Raw genomic sequence first — 19,668 nt, 5'->3', positions numbered from 1 at the left:
CGGCTAAAATCCGAGCTCTATCGCAGTTGGCTACCCCAACAGACCTCAAGCAATTCCAGAAACTAACTGGATGTGTGGCTGCCTTAAGACGCTTTATCTCCTGATTAGGAGAAAAGGCACTACCTCTTTATCGCCTTCTTCGACGCACTGAACACTTCGAGTGGACGGATGCGGCTACAGACGGACTGGAAGAAATAAAGGCCCTCTTGGCCAGCAATCCAATCCTGACCGCGCCAAATATTAGCGAACCTATGTTGTTATATATAGCTGCAACACACCAGGTTGTATGTGCGGTGCTCGTCGTCGAACGAGAGACGGACGGACATAAGTTCCCGCTTCAAAAGTCGGTATACTACGTATCCACTGTCCTCACTCCATGCAAGTCACGATACCCACATTATCAAAAGATAACATACGTGGGTCTTCATGGCATTCCGGAAACTACGACACTACTTTCAAGAGTGTTCAATCACGGTGGCCTCTGAAGTACCCCTCAACGATATAATAAATAACCGTGATGCCACGGGCCGGATTGCTAAATGGGCTATCGAGCTCCTCCCGTTCGACATAACATATAAACCACGGCGAGCCATTAAGTCACAAGTACTGGCTGACTTCGTTGCCTAATGGACAGAAGCCGAACTCCCTAAAGAGTACGGCGCGTACTCCAATTGGATCATGCACTTTGACGGCTCTAAGATGTTGGCTAGTCCAGGGGCAGGCATTGTCCTGACATCCCCCACCGGAGATACAGTCCAATACGTACTCCAAATACTATACACAGATTCCAACAATGCAGCCGAATATGAGGCTCTGTTGCATGGTCTTCGGATGGCAGTCTCCATGGGCATTCAACGCCTAGAAGTTCGTGGGGATTCGAACCTTGAAATATCTCAAATAAATGGAGACTTTGATGCCAAGGACCCAAAAAATGGCGGCTTACCACAATGCCGTACTAAAAATATTAGCTCGGTTCGAGGGGCTCGAATTCCACCATGTGGTTTGAGAAAACAATCAAGCAGCAGATATCCTCGCCCGCATCAGTGCTAAGCGCGACCCCATCTCACCTAATATCTTCTTGGAAAGGCTGTTCAAGCCATCTGTGGTATGGGAAGCGGAGACAGGCAATACCAGTCTGGATCATAACACAACCCCAGATCCCGAACAATCTGACGTCACCGGAGGCTCCGCCACCGAAATAACACCTTCGGCCCACGTGATTATGGCTGTCATCGCCCCGTGGACAGAACCCTTCTTAGCCTACCTAAATAGGCAAGAACTCCCTGAGAACCAAAATGAGGTGTGTTTCATTGTGTGGAGCTCTAAATCCTACAAGGTTCACGAGGGAGAGCTTTATAAGAAAAGCGCAACCGGAGTGCTCCAAAGGTGCATCTCCGAAGTGGAAGGACGACAGCTACTGGCCGAAATTCATGCTGGACTCGGCGGCCATCATGCCGCAGCTCAGGCCCTTGTAAGCAAGGCCTTCCGTACAGGTTTCTATTGGCCGACAGCCCGAGCAGACGCACAGTACCTCGTACAACATTGCGTTGGTTGCCAGCTTTTTGCAAATCAAAGCCACATGCCACCTACCGCTCTCCAAACAATCCCCATAACTTGGCCCTTTGCGGTCTGGGGGCTCGATATGGTTGGACCCCTTAAAGGAGGAAGCCACAAGAAACAATACTTGTTGGTCATGGTAGATAAATTCACCAAATGGATATAGGCCAAACCAGTCAAAACGGCCGAATCCGGACCAGTGATAGACTTCATATCTGGGGTCGTACACCGTTACGGTGTCCCCCACAGCATCATCACGGATAACGGCTCCAACTTGACAGCCGACGAGGTGAAAACTTGGTGCGGAAAAATGGGCATTAAGCTCGATTATGCCTCTGTCTATCACCCCCAAACAAACTGTCAAGTCGGACGAGCAAATGGTCTTGTTATGAGCGGCATCAAACCCAGGCTAGTGTGATCCTTGAAGGAATCAGATATGCACTGGGTCGAGTATCTCGACTCCGTACTATGGGGGTTGCGGACCATGCCAAATTGCACCACCGGATACACACCATTTTTTACGGTGTACGGTGCAGAGGCAGTGCTACCCTGCGATATCATTCATGACTCACCTCGAGTGCGCATGTATGAAGAGAGAGAAGCCGATCTGGATCGGCATGACAGTTTAGATGCCATGGAGGAGGAGCGTGACGTTGCAAAGGCCCGTTCCGCATTCTATCAGCAGCAGGCTCGAAGGTATCAAAGCAGAGAAGTACGGGACAAAACTTATAACGTTGGTGAACTCGTTCTATGCCTATCGGAGAAGAAAAAGGACAAGCTCAAGCCCAAGTTGGAGGATCCCTTCATCATTGATAAAGTTCTCACCGGAGGAGTGTACCGTCTGCGTGATGCATCAGATAATCGACTCAAGCCGAACCCATGGAATGCGGCCAGACTCCGAAGATTCTACACCTAGTGCCGAACTCTGTGTTCATCTCCCTACCTCCGCCTTTATTTTTAAGTTATATCCTCCTTCTTTCTTTCTTTCCTTTTTTTATATAGCCTTAAAAGCTTTAAGTGTGCTTCGATCGCACACTCCGGCCACGCTATCCGTGCTCAATATACCCGGGGGCTTCTTATACAGAAGCTTATATAATTAGCTTCTGGGCTTTATCCCCACCACATATGCGTCACTGCTCCATATGTCCCTCTTTTCGCCATTATATGCACCGATATGACTTAAGTTTTGGCCAAGATGGGTTGCCTGGCTCTTGTGTTTATGCCCTACATTCCCATTAATTCGGTTAGGGCATAAGGGGAGCACCTCTGCGATTGTTACTGCCGAGTCAGCCGGATGTGTACCTAAGACTGGGTGAAGCCGAAAGCTAGCATTCTTAAGGGAATATTCGATCGGTGAACAAAAGATGTTTCTTACTTATTTTAATACATGCCCCCAGATGTTTATATCCTGCGTCCCTTTTCGCAGTTCGGACATGCACATTAATGCATGCGTACCCAGGGAAAGGACCCCTTAACGGAACTATTCTCCCTGGAAGATGTTTCTTACTATCCATGTAATATAACATAGCTAGTTGGGTACTTGTCTGTTCAAGCATTTATGACCCCTACGCCTGGTTTCCACGCATACCCCGGTTTTTACATAACTAAGAAGGTATTCGGATACACTCCGAAATGTCGGGTCCGGAGGTTAAAGCGAAAAGGTCCGCCATGACAAATGATTTACAATCCGGCTAGGGACAAAATATGTCCTTTGAAGTACAAAGTCACTTACACTGACTAAATTCTTCTGCTATACCATCCAACAGGATGTCTAGCCTACAATCCTGTTGGGAATACTTCGCGACTAATGCTACCTGGTCATATACCAGACTAACGGGGATCTCTTTCCCATCTGACCCTACAGGTCCGACCTCGACCATGTGGTTCGGGTCAGCCTTGGTGTATCGCGTCTTCACCATGGCCCAGGCTTCCCTTGCACCTTGTTAGCAGGCCGATATCTTCCATAATCGGAAGCGCCTCCCCTCTCCCTTGAGCATCTCTACAAGCTCCCCCATGCCTCCTGGCAGGGAGGCGGATGGCCACAAGGCCTGGGCAATGCCCTGCATCACTTACCGAACTTGTTCGTGCAGTTGTGAGAGCTCTTGCAGAAGATCGCCTGTAGATCCGGGCATCTCCTCTTCGGGACGACCTGTCAGCATACCTACAGATATAATTCTGTTAGCCCGCTTCTTCGCCGAACTTTATAAAGGTTCGTTTGAGCAGTTACTAAAAATGCCGCGTTGAAGCCTCTTATTCTCCTTCACGGAGTCAGCAAGCTGGGCCCGAACATCCTTTAATTCGACGTCCAGTCAGGTGTTCGCGTCTTGGAGATTATTTTTCTCCCGTATAACCTTTGTAAGCACGCGCTCGCCAGCCTTCAGCTGCCGTTGAGCATGTTGCTCATCCTCCGGTATGATCTCCGGATTACCTCCGGGATTGTCTGCAGAATCTATTGTTAGATTTGCATTGAATACTAACTGGTACATGCCATTACATTCTTTTCGATCAAGACAAGTATTACCAGATGGGGCCTTCGTGGACTCGTCCATTCCGGCAACTGCGGCCCGTAGCTAGGCTTTGCATTCCTCCAGCTCTTGAGTCAACTGGGTATTCTTCTCCGTAAGAACCTATGCATACAATTATCCTTAAATCAGTCGTGCCAACTGTTTCAAGTCTGAGGGGCTACTGATATACATACTTATCAGATTTTCTTACCCGTATATCCTTTACATACTGGTCCGTGGCTCTGGCGAGGCCATCTTGAGCAGCTTGGATGTACGCGTCCCCTGAGTTGAAGGCATTGAATGCCTCTTCATAGAAACTAGGGTCGCGTAGTGTGGCCCGATGGCGCCTGTGATTCATGGCGCTCTCCACTTTGGAGTTTGTAGCGGATAATCTATCCGCATCCTCTGTAGGAGGACCGTCTGGCGTTGTCCCCGCGTTGACCTCTGCCCTTGAGTCCGGCCTCGGAGTCTGGCTGGCGGAGGCGTGACTGGCAGGCTCTCCGGATACAATCCGACGAGTGCTTTTTTTGCCAGGAAACCATGGATGTTGTTATATTTTAAAAGACAATAATTACGTAGCAGGTTGTTAATCATACCTCTGCAACGGCGTCTCGTTCCTGACCGCCTTCCTCTTAAGCCTACCCGGCTTCAGTGCCCCTTGTTGATGAGTCACCGCGGATTCGGCACGGCATCCCGATGGCCTTCCCTATAAAACGCAATACATGTGCGGTGGGTAAGGTGCAAAGAGGGGATCCTTCTTGGAAGTTGGGAATCCGGTTTTACTTACACGTGATGCAGGGAGTAGGCCAGGATAATCAGCTATGATGGCCACCAAGGCATCGTCATAGCTTAACTGATAAAATGTCCTGTCGACGAGCTCCACAAATCGGTCAGGATCTTCTTCAAGTTCGGGGTTGAGGGCCCGGTCAGGGTCCTCTGGCTGTGGAGACGGGCTGTGGACCTCCTCATAGCTTTTCACAGTTCCTGCTATGAATTGGCAAGGTAAATATTTGTGATGAATTATACGGGAAAGACTAGAATAAAAGATAGTAGCTCACCCAGCTTGGGAGGTTGTACATGGAGAATCCATCCCGTGGCTTAATATGGATGAACTCCTCTTCTTCCCCTTTGTACAAATCGGACAGTATTTTCGCCAGAGCGGTGGCAGAGTCCGGACCTTTACGGCCGCAGCGGGTGGCATCGTCTTCTCCATTGAAGTGCCACATGGGTTTCCCCCAATATTGAAGTGGCTGCACTCCCCGCATTATACATATTGACATAACCTCAATTATTGTCAATCCTGATTTGGCCAGCGTCTTTATCCTGTCCATCAGGAAAAGGACCTCTCTGTTATCTTCCTCCTGGGGGCTCCGGGGGCGCCAGCTGTGGCGTTTCTTCAACGGGGCATTTGCAAACTCAGGAAGGCCCATCCGAATAGGGTCCGGAAGGGGGTCGTCCTCCATATAAAACCACTCCGAAGGCCAGTCTTCGGATGTCTTCTTTTGGGTACCAGACAGGTATCCGGTCCCGGCGATGCGCCATATTTCGGCTCTGCCCACTTGAAATATTGACCCCTCCTGAGTACGGGGTACAATGCAGAATAGCCTCTTCCATAGCTCGAAATGAGCTTCGCAGCCCAGAAACAGCTCGCAAAGGGCGACGTAGCCGGCGATGTGTAAAATGGAGGTGGGGGTGAAGTTATGCAGCTGGAGGCCATAGAACTCCAAGAGCCCGCGGAGGAACGGATGGATGGGAAATCCAAGTCCCCTCAGCAAGTAAGGGACAAGGCATACCCACTCCCCCTTGGACGGTTTGGGAAAACTCTCTGCTTGCTCCACGCCATTGTAAGTGGCTAGTCCGGCTCGGACGGGGACCATGTATGCAGGCGGGAGAAACCCCTGGGCCTGCAACTCTACCAATCGGCTACGAGGAACGGAACACTTCTCCCAATCGCCTGGCTTGGTGCTACGGGAGCGAGAGGAGGAGCTGCGACGGCCGGCCATGATGGGATGGTTTCTTTCGTGCGCGCTCTGATGGATACTCACTGGGAGAGGATGGTGTGATTTGGATCTGAGGATCCCCGTCTCTTTAAATAGACGATTTACTTACATGGTCAGGGTGGCAAATGTAAGAATGCCCCGACTTCTCGCATTCGCTCGACATGTGGAGATAACCATTATTAAAGCACTGAAGCTGAGGAGTGCAACATTGATGGGAAGTCGGACACTGCTCGTTACAACAGGTACTCAGGGATTTTGGAGAAGAACCCGCCTTGTAGTGCCGAAGACAATCTGCGTGCTGGACTCATCGTCATTGAAGCCTGGTTTGGGGGCTACTGAGGGAGTCCTGGATTAGGGGGTCCTCGGACAGCCGAACTATATACTTTGGCCGGACTGTTGGACTATGAAGATACAAGATTGAAGACTTCGTCTCGTGTCCGGGTGGGACTCTCCTTTGCATGGAAGGCAAGCTTGGCAATTCGGATATGTAGATCTCCTTCTCTGTAACCGACTCTGTGTAACCCTAGCCCCCTCTGGTGTCCATATAAACTGGAGGTTTTAGTCCGTAGGACAACAACAATCATAATCATAGGCTAGCTTCTAGGGTTTAGCCTCTACGATCTCGTGGTAGATCAACTCTTGTAATACTCATATCATCAAGATCAATCAAGCAGGAAGTAGGGTATTACCTCCATTGAGAGGGCCCGAACCTGGGTAAACATCGTGTCCCCCGCCTCCTGTTACCATTAGCCTTAGACACACAGTTCGGGACCCCCTACCTGAGATCCGCCGGTTTTGACACCAACAACTGCCGCTTGCGTCCATCGCCTCCATAGGTGCTTGTGGCTTCTAGTCACTTGGTTTTGGATTGGAGTGAGCAGTGTTGCACAGAGACTTGGGAGTAGATGGAATGGAGTGGTGGGGCGCCTTTATGAGAGTCCAAACTCTGTTGCATTCACATCGTGCTGGCTCTATTTTGCTTCTCCAATTAATTCCCTCTACATGTAATTGAGGATGCATCATTGACTGTTTAACTTCTTTGGAACCGCTACCCTCTCCCTCCTTGGCATTCAAGCACCTATGGAGACGACTGCCACTCGCGTCTATCGCGTGTCAGGAGACGTTCCCGTCGATGACGACGTGCCTATGGTGACTTCATAAATTTCAAGATGATAGTGCCGTGCGTGTGTGCGTTCATAGGGGTGAGTGTATGCGCGTGTATATGAGCGCTTGCATCCGTACTATCTCAAAAAAACATAATGCGTGTAAAAAACAGACTAGTCAGTATACTCAATATTGTGCACCTCGGAGAGGAAAACGATAGAACTACGTATTTATTTACAGTGCAGATTCACTTATTTTGCTCCATATGTACTACGCCTCGGTGTAGTCTAGTCACTTGTTGAAATCTCTAGAAAGGCAAATACTCCTTTCTGGTTTACAGGGCTATACTAGCAACTAGTTGTACGTACTAGTACAATAGTGGGCTCACATAGCAATTTTGTCTCATGCAAGAGCCTGGCTATATGCATGCTCCAATGTTCACAACTGCCACGTTCGGGTTGCGCTTGGCTCTTCGCCTCTTCAAGAAGACGAATAATGATGTTACCACTACTGCTTCTACAGTGTCGAATCCACTACTGCATGTCCGTCCACCACGAGCGGGAGGGATAGCTTGTTGTAGAAGTACTACTATAAGCAAAAGACTGTCCTCGCTTGCGAGCAACCACGCGCATGGGCGAGGGAGAAGGCGTGAAGTAGTAAAATCAAGCTTCTCCTCGTTGTACGAGTTGACGCGACACATCATAGCACTGGCCCCACATGCTTGCCTCTAAACTTCGCTGAAAGACCCGCAGTGTACAATATATTTGCTGGAACCTCTAACATTTACCCACCACAAATTAAAATATATATTCTTGTCTTGACCAGATGAGCGTGCAAACTACAATCAACAGGGTGATAGGTAGGGCCAGAAGACTATTTTAATTTTTTTAAAAACTTTGAGACGGCCACATAGCATGGAGCCGACCCCAAAGATTTTAAGCTTACAGGCATGGTACACGCTATGCTAGACTACTCTATACATGAAACTGCCACACGAGCGTCCGGGCTACGCTTGGCTCTTCGCCTCTTCGGGAATTTGAACAATGATGGAGTACTACTGCACTGGAGGAGTACTGAAGTAAACATGCCCTAGAGGCAATAATAAAGTTATTATTTATTTCCTTATATCAAGATAAATGTTTATTATTCATGCTAGAATTGTATTAATCGGAAACATAATACATGTGTGAATACATAGACAAACTTAATGTCACTAGTATGCCTCTACTTGACTAGCTCATTAATCAAAGATGGTCATGGTTCCTAACCATAGACATGAGTTGTCATTTGATTACAGGATCACATCATTAGGAGAATGATGTGATTGACATGACCCATTCTGTTAGCTTAGCACTTGATCGTTTAGTATGTTGATATTGCTTTCGTCATGACTTATACATGTTCCTACAACTATGAGATTATGCAACTCCCATTTACCGGAGGAACACTTTGTGTGCTACCAAACGTCACAACATAACTGGGTGATTATAAAGGAGCTCTACAGGTGTCTCCAAAGGTACATGTTGAGTCGGCGTATTTTGAGATTAGGTTTTGTCACTCCGATTGTCAGAGAGGTATCTCTGGGCCCTCTCGGTAGTGCACATCACTATAAGCCTTGCAAGCAACGGCTAATGAGTTAGTTACGGAATGATGCATTACATAACGAGTAAAGAGACTTGCCGGTAACGAGATTGAACTAGGTATTGGGATACCGACGATCGAATCTCGGGCAAGTAACATACCGATGACAAAGGGAACAACGTATGTTGTTATGCGGTTTGACCGATAAAGATCTTCGTAGAATATGTAGGAGCCAATATGAGCATCCAGGTTCCGCTATTGGTTATTGACCGGTAACGTGTCTCGGTCATGTCTACATAGTTCTCGAACCCGTAGGGTCCGCACGCTTAAAGTTTCGATGATAGTTATATTATGAGTTTATGAGTTTTGATGTACCGAAGGTTGTTCGGAGTACTGGATGTGATCACGTACATGACGAGGAGTCTCTAAATGGTCGTGACATGAAGATTGATATATTGGAAGCCTATATTTGGATATCGAAAGTGCTCCAGGTGAAATCTTGATTTTACCGGAGTACCGGGGGGTTACCGGAACCCCCCGGGGGCTTAATGGGCCATAGTGGGCCTTATTGGAGAAGAGGAGAGGCGGCCAGGGCTGGGCCGCACGCCCCTCCCCCCTAGTCCGAATAGGACAAGGAGAGCGGGTGGGGCCGTAACACCCATAATGCGGCTATATCTCCCACGTGTCGAAGCACGACTTAGAGGCATAATCACATGGTGGTTTTGTCGCAAGAAGGGTCATCTTCACCCAATCCCATGTAATGAACAAGAATGGGATAAAGAGTTGGCTTACAATCGCCACTTCACACAATGAACATATAATTCATACATCATTCAGAGTACACACATAGTCCGACTACGGATGAAGCCAAAAGAAAAGAAGATAACCCAACTGCTAGATCCCCGATCATCCCAACCGAGCTCCACTACTGATCAACATGAAACAAAACATAGCAATGACCAAGATCTTCGTTGAGCTCCCAACTGAGCTCGGTTGCATCACCTGCACTGGTATCATCTGCACCTGCAACTTTTGTGATAGTATCTGGTGAGTCACAAGCAGTCAGCAGTCTGAAAACCCGCGAGATTAAGACTATTTAAGCTTATGGATAGGAAGTGGTAATGAGGTGGAGTTGCATCAAGTACTAAGCAAATATGGTGGCTAACATATGCAAATAAGAGCGAGAAGAGAAGCAAACGGTACGGTCGAGAAGCTAGAAGTGATCAAGAAGTGATCCTGAAACTGCTTACACACAATCATAACACCAAGACCGTGTTCACTTCCCGGACTCCGCCGAAAAGAGACCATCACGGCTACACACGCATTTGATGCATTTTAATTAAGTCAAGTGTCAAGTTCTCTACAACCGGACATTAACAAATTCCCATCTGCCACATAACTGTGGGCACGGTTCTCGAAAGTTTATACCGTGCAGGGGTGTCCCAACTTAGCCCATCACAAGCTCTCATGGTCAACGAAGGATATACCTTCTCCCGGGAAGACACGATCAGTCTCAGAATCCCGGTTTACAAGACATTTTGACAATGGTAAAACAAGACCAGCAAAGCCGCCCGATGTGCCGACAAATACCGACAGGAGTCGCACGTATCTCGTTCTCAGGGCACACCGGATGAGCCAGACGTCGGATTGGCATAGACCCTGGTTGCCCAGGTGGCGCTGGACATCGCTCTGTTTGGACCAGCACCCGAAGGAGCACTGGCCTGGTGGGTAAATAAAGATGACCCTTGAGTCTGCAGAACCCAAGGGAAAAAGGCTTAGGTGGCAAATGTTAAAACCAAGGTTGGGCCTTGCTGGAGGAGTTTTATTCAAAGCGAACTCTCAAGGGGGTCCCATAAATCACCCAACCGCGTAAGGAATGCAAAATCAAGGAACATAACACCGGTATGACGGAAACTAGGGCGGCAAGAGTGGAACAAGACACAAGGCAGAAGGCCGAGCCTTCCACCCTTTACCAAGTATATAGATGCATTAATTAAATAAGAGATATTGTGATATCCCAACATAATCTTGTCCATCATGGAGCAATCTTCAACTTCACCTGCAACTAACAATGCTATAAGAGGGGCTAAGCAAAGTGGTAACATAGCCAAGCAACGGTTTGCTAGGAAGGGTGAAAAGGTTAGAGGCTGACATGGCAATATGGGAGGCATGGTAAACAAGTGATAGGTAGCGCGGCATAGCGATAGAACGAAGCAACTAGCAAGCAAAGATAGAAGTGATATTGAGGGTAATGGTCATCTTGCCTGAGATCCCGCAAGGAAGAAGAACGAGTGCATGAAGAAGACAAACGGACATAGTCGAATGAATCCTCACAACTCCGGAACGAAACCGAAGCTAACGAGAGAAGCAAACCAGAAAGAAACAAACAACATGGTAAACAACCATCACATACACATGGCATGATGCACAATCATATGATGCACGTCCAGTTTAAGGAGGCATGGCATGGCAAAGTGCACAAACAATAATACAAGTTAAGTGGAGCTCAATATGCAACAAGGTTTCATATTGACGAAACACCACATCAATTATTTAGTTCTCTCTCGTTTAGGAACACAACAATATTTGATGAAGCACTGACTGGGCCGGGTCTGGAGGCAACGATGCGGCCAACGGGCACTGCTGGTGCGCTCGTTCACCTCGTGTGGATGAAGCAGAAGGGGGTCAGGGCGACGCGAGCGAAGAAGAGCAGCACGACATGATTTAGCGGGCGTGGTGGCGCAAAGAAGGGGCAACAAAGACGGCTGGCGGCGGATCCAGGTCGCGGGACGGCTGGTGAGGTGGCTTGGACTTTGCGGTGGCAGGCGCGAGGAGACGAGGCCAAGCGCTCCTGCTCGGGGTCTTGGGCAGACGCACCGCGGACGGGCGGGAACAGCAGGCGGCTGTTGATCCGGTCCCTGGGCCATGCATCCGACCGGAGACGGGAGAGGGAGGCGCGGTCATGGAGCTCCAAGCGGCGGCGCCATGGTTCCCTGTGAAGAGACAGGGAGGTTGAGGCAAGAGAGATGAGAGATCAAAGGGGAAGGAGAGAAAAATAGTAGGGGAAGAAGGGAAGGAGAGGGCGCAATGGGAGCTCATCTGCTGGTGGCGCTGCTTGCGGCCGGCAGCGACGCAAGGGAGCACGGCGATGGATCGGGCCCGGGCGCAGCGAGGCTGGCAGTTGCAGGCGCTGAGTTGCGGGAGGGAGGCAGGGAGCTACGAGAGGCTCTCTCAGTCGTTGGATCTTTGATCTGATGGTCGGGATGGAAGGGCGGCCTGTATCAGATCTGGTTGGCTGGATTGGAGGGGAGAGGTGGAGGAAGGGGGTTGGCTCACTACAGATTTCGAGGAGGAGACCAAGGGTGGCGGCGGCTCGGGAATGAGTGGATGGATGGGACAGGATCCTAGTTTCTAGGGTTTGACCGTTTAAATAGCTAGGAGGACTAGCTTAGGGGCAAAACGGACCCTCCGATCAAAATCGAACGGGCGAGAAAAAATAAGTAGGGAGTCCAAATAAGAAAATAGAGATGTTTTATAGATGTTGGGGGATGATCCGGACCCATCGATCATGACAGCCCAATTCAGGTTCAGAGCAGGTTTCGGACAAACGCGAGGGGTGTGAGAGGGTTTAGGTGGTCAAACAAGAGGGAACGAGAAGCCGGTTTGTCTTGGAACGGTCAACGAACGCAATGGCGAGAAGCGAGGAGCGGCAACTACAAGCAGATGCAAGTTTTAAGAAAACAAAGCCGATGCAATGTGCATGATGCTATGAGATAAGATGCATGACATGAACAAAATGCAAAATGAAAGACAAAAACCCAACTACGAAGGAAATATCATATCACATCTCCGGAAAAGGCAAGAGTTGGAGTTACGAATATGGAAAGTTGTATCCGGGGCGTTACAACACTCCACCACTACGAGAGGATCTCGTCCCGAGATCTAAGATGGCACCGGAGAGAAATGGAAGAGGAAGAAAGAGGTAAACTAAGTTGCTTCTTGGACAAATGAGTGACACCACGAACCCTGAGAGGTTGAACAAATTGAAAGAAAAAGAATACAACGAAGAAGAACAAAGTTGAAAACACTCTGTTAGAAAAGAGGAACAAGGAATATTGGAGAACTTGAAGGTTGCAAAGACATGAATCAAGAGTTTAATGGACAAGATAGAATTCGAAACCACTCTGGTTAAAACAAGATGAGAGAGGAAGAATTCGGGCAGCACTCCGGTTGAACATGGAAGGAATAGAACATGAACTTGAGAAGATGGGATGATACTTGATGAAATCAACAACACACTCCCTCTGGAACTATAGAAAGAATGGCACAATGGGTAAGAAGGATTTCAGACAGCAATCCAGTTGGAAAGAGAGGAAAAACTTGATAAGATGAAAGAACTTGAATGAGAACACAACACTCTGGTTAAATGGATAAGCAAGAAAAGAACATGATCCTCAGAATTTGAGATGATGAGTGAAAAGAGCAACATCACAATGCCTCCGGAAGAAAGAATAGAAGATAGATCATTGGAATAATAGAATGAAGAAGAAAATGCCAACTTCTGCCACAAATGACCTTGGAAAGCACCCTTCCAAGAAGGTTACAACGGGGTTGTTGGGAAAAACCAACAACAAAATGAATAAGCTTGTAGTGGGCTTATGGAAAACATCTCAAAACTATGAGGTGACAACCGGCCACTAACGGAAACAATTGCTTTCTTGAGATCAACGAAGAGATGAAAACTGCTTTCGTCGAGAGGATAGGAGAAAACTTGGATCATTGATAAGCACCACAAATAGCAACATTCATTAGGGAAGGCTTTAGGTGAAATCTATACCAAGATAACTCCAATGAAGACATTGACGGTTGAAAACATCTCTTGAACAAAGAGAAAATGATGGATTTAAATATGTCACTCTTGAAAACTTGTGAATCATGAAACGCGAAGGGAAATTATCAAGAATGACCTAACACCATCTCAAAAGATAAGGTAGAAAGAATTGCACTTTGGAATGCAAGATGAAGAATGCTTGAACTCCTCTGAAAAGAATCTCGATGAACACTTCGAGAAGGAATTAAATCCTTGATGAACCATCATGTAGAGCCTCCATGGAGAACTCCGGTAATCAAAGGATGATAGAACGAAAGAGAAGTTGAAAACACAAGGTGAAGCCTTGAAATGATTTAGATGGAGCTTCGCTGTGATATAACCGAGAAAACTTGGAACTCCGGAAAAGGAAAAGATGAAACACTAGAACCGAGAATTACTTCATCATGAACAATATCCGGAAGAAAAGAATTGAATCACCTCGAGGAAATAAGAATAAGAATTATTGTTTGCTTATCCTTCATCAAATTAAATTGATGACAAGCAATGGATTTGGCATACTACTTACTCTCATAAAAAGGATTAAGAGAGATATAGCATAAACTTGAGAAGGTATAGATGGAACCAGCGGTGGGATTTGGAAACAACGAATGAATTGATATGATAAAAAAGGAAGTGAAATCTTGAATGAACCACCGAAAGAATTGAAAATGAAAGTAACAAAGGCACAATTCACCAGGAAGAATTGGAAAATGAATGAAGATACTTGAGGGGATTTAGATACATGAGAACGAAGAGATCATGAACTGATTAGCGGATATTTGAACGATGCACCGGTAAGACTTGGAGAACGATAGCTACATGCTGAGAATGAAAAATTATGACATGATGGCCTTCAGAGGAAAGGAACGGAAACAACTCATGACATGCTCCAGATGGGTGAAAACAATTCTCACAATCGAAAACAATTTTGAGAGGATGGCATCAAGCTAGAACCATGAATCTTCAAGAGAATGGACCAAGATTTTAAGAGAAATCTCTTCCTCGGTCTTCAAATGTTGAGAATGATGATGAGAACCACCATGAATTGTTTAGGCACTCCAGAATGAAGAATAGAAAGTTTGAACCAACGATCAAAAGAATTTGAAAGCAATCTTGAAGAAGACATCTGACTGATGGAAATTCATTCTTACGTCAAACTTGGAAATGAATTTGAGAATCGCTCCTGATACTTAGAAGAGTCGGGCAAGATCCTGGGAAAAGACCTGTGGGTTAGGGCCCACTCCAAAGAAAACACCGTTGAATGGTTTTTAAAAAAGATTGCACCCGTTGAATTAAATGACTTGAATGAGATAATACTCTCCAAATAGCTTGAACAGATTATGAATGGAAAGCACGAATCTTCTGAGATATCTTGAGCACTCTAGGACAAATGAATAGCGAGAAGTGAATGATTGATAGGTGCACCAGCATGGGAAACATTTGAAACAAGGAATATGATCGACAAAGCTTGAATTGAATCCACCGGAGAAGAAAAGAGAACAAAGAATAATAAACTTGAAGCTCCGTTAGTATCTTCCTGAGAATCACCGGAAAAGAACATTGACGGAAAAGAATGGAGAGACTTTCATTAATAAAAGGATACATGATTAAGAAATCTGAGTCCTTGAAGAAAAGGGTGGGAGGGCGGGAAAACAAAGACAACTTGGGACGGATGAAACAAACACTGTTGAGAAAACTTAGAATTGAACTTGCAAATGTTGAAATGATCGGAACCACTTGAAGAGAAGCACGCCGGTAGGAAAAGGATTAACATGATGACCTCGATGATCAAGAAGGATAAGTATTCACATAGCAATATGAGAACACCATTTTGGAAAGGTATGGATTCAACATTTGACTCCGAAACAACTCGAATACCACAAATAAAACAAAACAAAGGATTTGGCTTGCAGAATAAGCCGGAAACAAACATATGATAGAGATTTCATCCAAAGTTTTCGTGGTGGGGCCCACACGGGCTCGATTGTACAGCACCATCATGTACAAGGCAGTGCACATGACATACGAAGCATCCCTGAAGTAGCATAGCCAAGGGTTCTTTAAGACACAACGAGACCACTGTAAAAATGACCGTGGATAGGCGGACCACTAGACATCGAACCCCAATCTCATATCATGCATCTGTCGAAAAGAAAAAAAAACTAGAGCTACTTGAATTCCCACCTATAAAACTCCCGACACTTTCTGGCTATGCAATCTGGTGTTGGGGATACAGGGGAAGCAATATATATCTCACCCAAAACTAACAATCCCTACATCCAGTTGTATCCATCCGTCAACACATAACCAAGAAAACTCCGGAAATCGTGTACCTCAACCTTCGAAAAGCATCCGTTATACGAGCTATGGCAATACTCCCAAACTCCCTAGTACTGGGTGGCATCGAGGTTATCTCACCAACAATTGCATAAAAGATATTTTCGATGTCGGCAAAACTCAGGTATTCCAGAACTGCAACGATAAAATCATGACGACAACACCTCAGAGCTCAACTCCCTAGGACACTGCCACAACCCCTAAATATCAGGAGGCACCAAGAACAATGTTCTCATCATAAGAATATCGGAACGATCCCAAGATACCCGCGTGATCCTAAAAAAAATTTAGTGAAATTTGAGGAGAGGAAAGACAAAACATCTACGTCAAGAGACCTCACTACAGCGACAAAGGGGGCTGAGGAGTAAAAAGAATCCTACTCTCCGATATATATAATCCTAAGACTCAACACATTTTTGTTCTAGACTCAACAACGCCAGCGATTCAATCAAGCAGGGGGGTTCCTAAGTCGGGGATGGCTCTGATTACCAACTTGTAACACCCACAATGCGGCTATATCTCCCACGTGTCGAAGCACGACTTAGAGGCATAACCGCATGGTTGTTTTATTGCAAGAAGGGTCATCTTCACCCAATCCCATGTAATGAACAAGAATGGGATAAAGAGTTGACTTACAATCGCCACTTCACACAATGAACATATAATTCATACATCATTCAGAGTACACACATAGTCCGACTACGGACGAAGCCAAAAGAAAAGAAGATAACCCAACTGCCAGATCCCCGATCGTCCCAACTGGGCTCCACTACTGATCAACATGAAACAAAACATAGCAACGACCAAGATCTTCATTGAGCTCCCAACTGAGCTCGGTTGCATCACCTGCACTGGTATCATCGGCACCTGCAACTGTTGTGATAGTATCTGGTGAGTCACAAGGACTCAGCAATCTCGAAACCCGCGAGATCAAGACTATTTAAGCTTATGGGTAGGAAGTGGTAATGAGGTGGGGTTGCAGCAAGCACTAAGCAAATATGGTGGCTAACATACGCAAATAAGAGCGAGAAGAGAAGCAACAGAACAGTCGAGAAGCTAGAAGTGATCAAGAAGTGATCCTGAAACTACTCACGCACAATCATAACACAAAGACCGTGTTCACTTCCCGTACTCCACCGAAAAGAGACCATCACGGCTACACACGCGGTTGATGCATTTTAATTAAGTCAAGTGTCAAGTTCTCTACAACCGGACATTAACAAATTCCTATCTGCCACATAACCGCGGGAACGGCTCTCGAAAGTTTATACCCTGCAGGGGTGTCCCAACTTAGCCCATCGCAAGCTCTCACAGTCAATGAAGGATATTCCTTCTCCCAGGAAGACCCGATCAGTCTCGGAATCCTGGTTTACAAGACATTTCGACAATGGTAAAACAAGACCAGCAAAGCCGCCCAAATGTGCCAACAAATCCCGATATAAGCTGCACATATCTCGTTCTCAAGCACACCAGATTGTCCAAACTTCCGGTAGGCCAGCCCAGAGTTGCCCCTGGTGGCCACCGGCGGCTGACAGGTTGGACCAACACTCACGACGAGCATTGGCCCGGGGGGGGGGGTAAATAAAGATGACCCTTGAGTCTGCAGAACCCAAGGGAAAAAGGCTTAGGTGGCAAATGTTAAAACCAAGGTTGGGCCTTGCTGGAGGAGTTTTATTCAAAGCGAACTGTCAAGGGGGTCCCATAAATCACCCAACCGCGTAAGGAACGCAAAATTAAGGAACATAACACCGGTATGACGGAAACTAGGGCGGCAAGAGTGGAACAAAATACCAGGCATAAGGCCGAGCCTTCCATCCTTTACCAAGTATATAGATGCATTAATTAAATAAGAGATATTGTGATATCCCAACATAATCTTGTCCATCATGGAGCAATCTTCAACTTCACCTGCAACTAACAATGCTATAAGAGGGGCTGAGCAAAGCGGTAACATAGCCAAGCAACGGTTTGCTAGGAAGGGTGAAAAGGTTAGAGGCTGACATGGCAATATGGGAGGCATGGTAAACAAGTGATAGGTAGCACGGCATAGTGATAGAACGAAGCAGCTAGCAAGCAAAGATAGAAGTGATATCGAGGGTAATGGTCATCTTGCCTGAGATCCCGCAAGGAAGAAGAACGAGTGCATGAAGAAGACAAACGGACGTAGTCGAACGAATCCTCACAACTCCGGAACGAACCAAAGCGAACGAGAGAAGCAAACCGGAAAGAAACAAACAACATGGTAAACAACCATCACATACACATGGCATGATGCACAATCAAGTATGATGCATGTCCGGTTTAAGGAGGCACGGCATGGCAAAGTGCACAAACAATACTACAAGTTAAGTGGAGCTCAATATGCAACAAGTTGCATATTGACGAAACACCACATCAATTATTTAGTTCTCTCTCGTTTAGGAACACAACAATATTACATGTTGTTATAAACATGGCAAGAGGTGAAACATAATTAAACTACCTATCTAAGCAAGTTTAAATGAGGCCAGAACAACAAACAACAATTCCGGAAAATCCCCATGTGCATATTTTAGATTTGGTACTGTTCTGCCCTAAACCATATTTTAGAGTTGTTAAACATGCAAAGTAATATCACCATGATAATCTATGCATTTTTCCACCCCATTTACATATAAAGTTTATTAAATTCGGAGCTACGGTTGTTTAGTTATGAAATAAAGCATTTTAGCATGGCATTTATGCAAAATAATAGCAAACAGCAAGTTAGACATTTTTAACATAGATGAAAGTAGCAGATTATGAAACTAGATACAATTCTAAACATTTTACATGTTTAAATCATTTTAATCTGATGCACCATTTGTGAGTTATTAAATGCATGATCTAGAGGGACTTCTGAAAAACTGTAATATCCTAGATAATCCTAAAATCGCAGCACGAGAAAAAAACATGAGTCGGGCCGAATCTGAATCACGGGCCCAACAGGAAGGGGGGACTGGAGGGGGGCTGCTCACCCATGGGCTTGGCCCGGTTGATGAAGCACTAACTGGGCCGGATCTGGAGGCAACGATGCGGTCAACGGGCACTGCTGGAGCGCTCGTTCACCTCGCGTGGACGAAGCAGAAGGGGGCCGGGGAAACGCGAGCGAAGAAGAGCAGCGCGACATGATTCAGCGGGCGTGGAGGTGCAAAGCAGGGGCAACGAAGACGGCTGGCAGCGGATCCAGGTCGCGGGACGGCTGGTAGGTGGCTTGGACTTGGCGGTGGCAGGCGCGAGGAGACGAGGCCGAGCGCTCCTGCTCGGGGTCTCGGGCAAATGCACCGCGGATGGGCGTGAACAACAGGCGGCTGTGGATCTGATCCCTGGGCCATGGATCCGACCGGAGACGGGAGAGGGAGGCGCGGTCATGGAGCTCCAAGCGGCGGCGCCATGGTTCCCTGTGAAGAGACAGAGAGGGTGAGGCGAGAGAGATGAGAGATCGAAGGGGAAGGAGAGAAAAATAGTAGGGGAAGAAGGGAAGGAGAGGGCGCAATGGGAGCTCATCTGCTGGTGGCGCTGCTTGCGGCCGGCGGCGACGCAAGGGAGCACGGCGATGGATCGGGCCCGGGCGCAGCGAGGCTGACAGTTGCGGGCGCCAAGCTGCGGGAGGGAGGCAGGGAGCTGCCGGAGGCTCTCTCGGTCGTTGGATCTTTGATCTGATGGTTGGGATGGAAGGGCGGCCCGGATCAGATCT

Source organism: Triticum dicoccoides, chromosome 1B (assembly GCF_002162155.2).
Source record: "Triticum dicoccoides isolate Atlit2015 ecotype Zavitan chromosome 1B, WEW_v2.0, whole genome shotgun sequence".
NCBI classification, from domain to species: Eukaryota; Viridiplantae; Streptophyta; class Magnoliopsida; order Poales; family Poaceae; genus Triticum; species Triticum dicoccoides.
Note: the sequence above shows the minus strand (reverse complement) of the source record.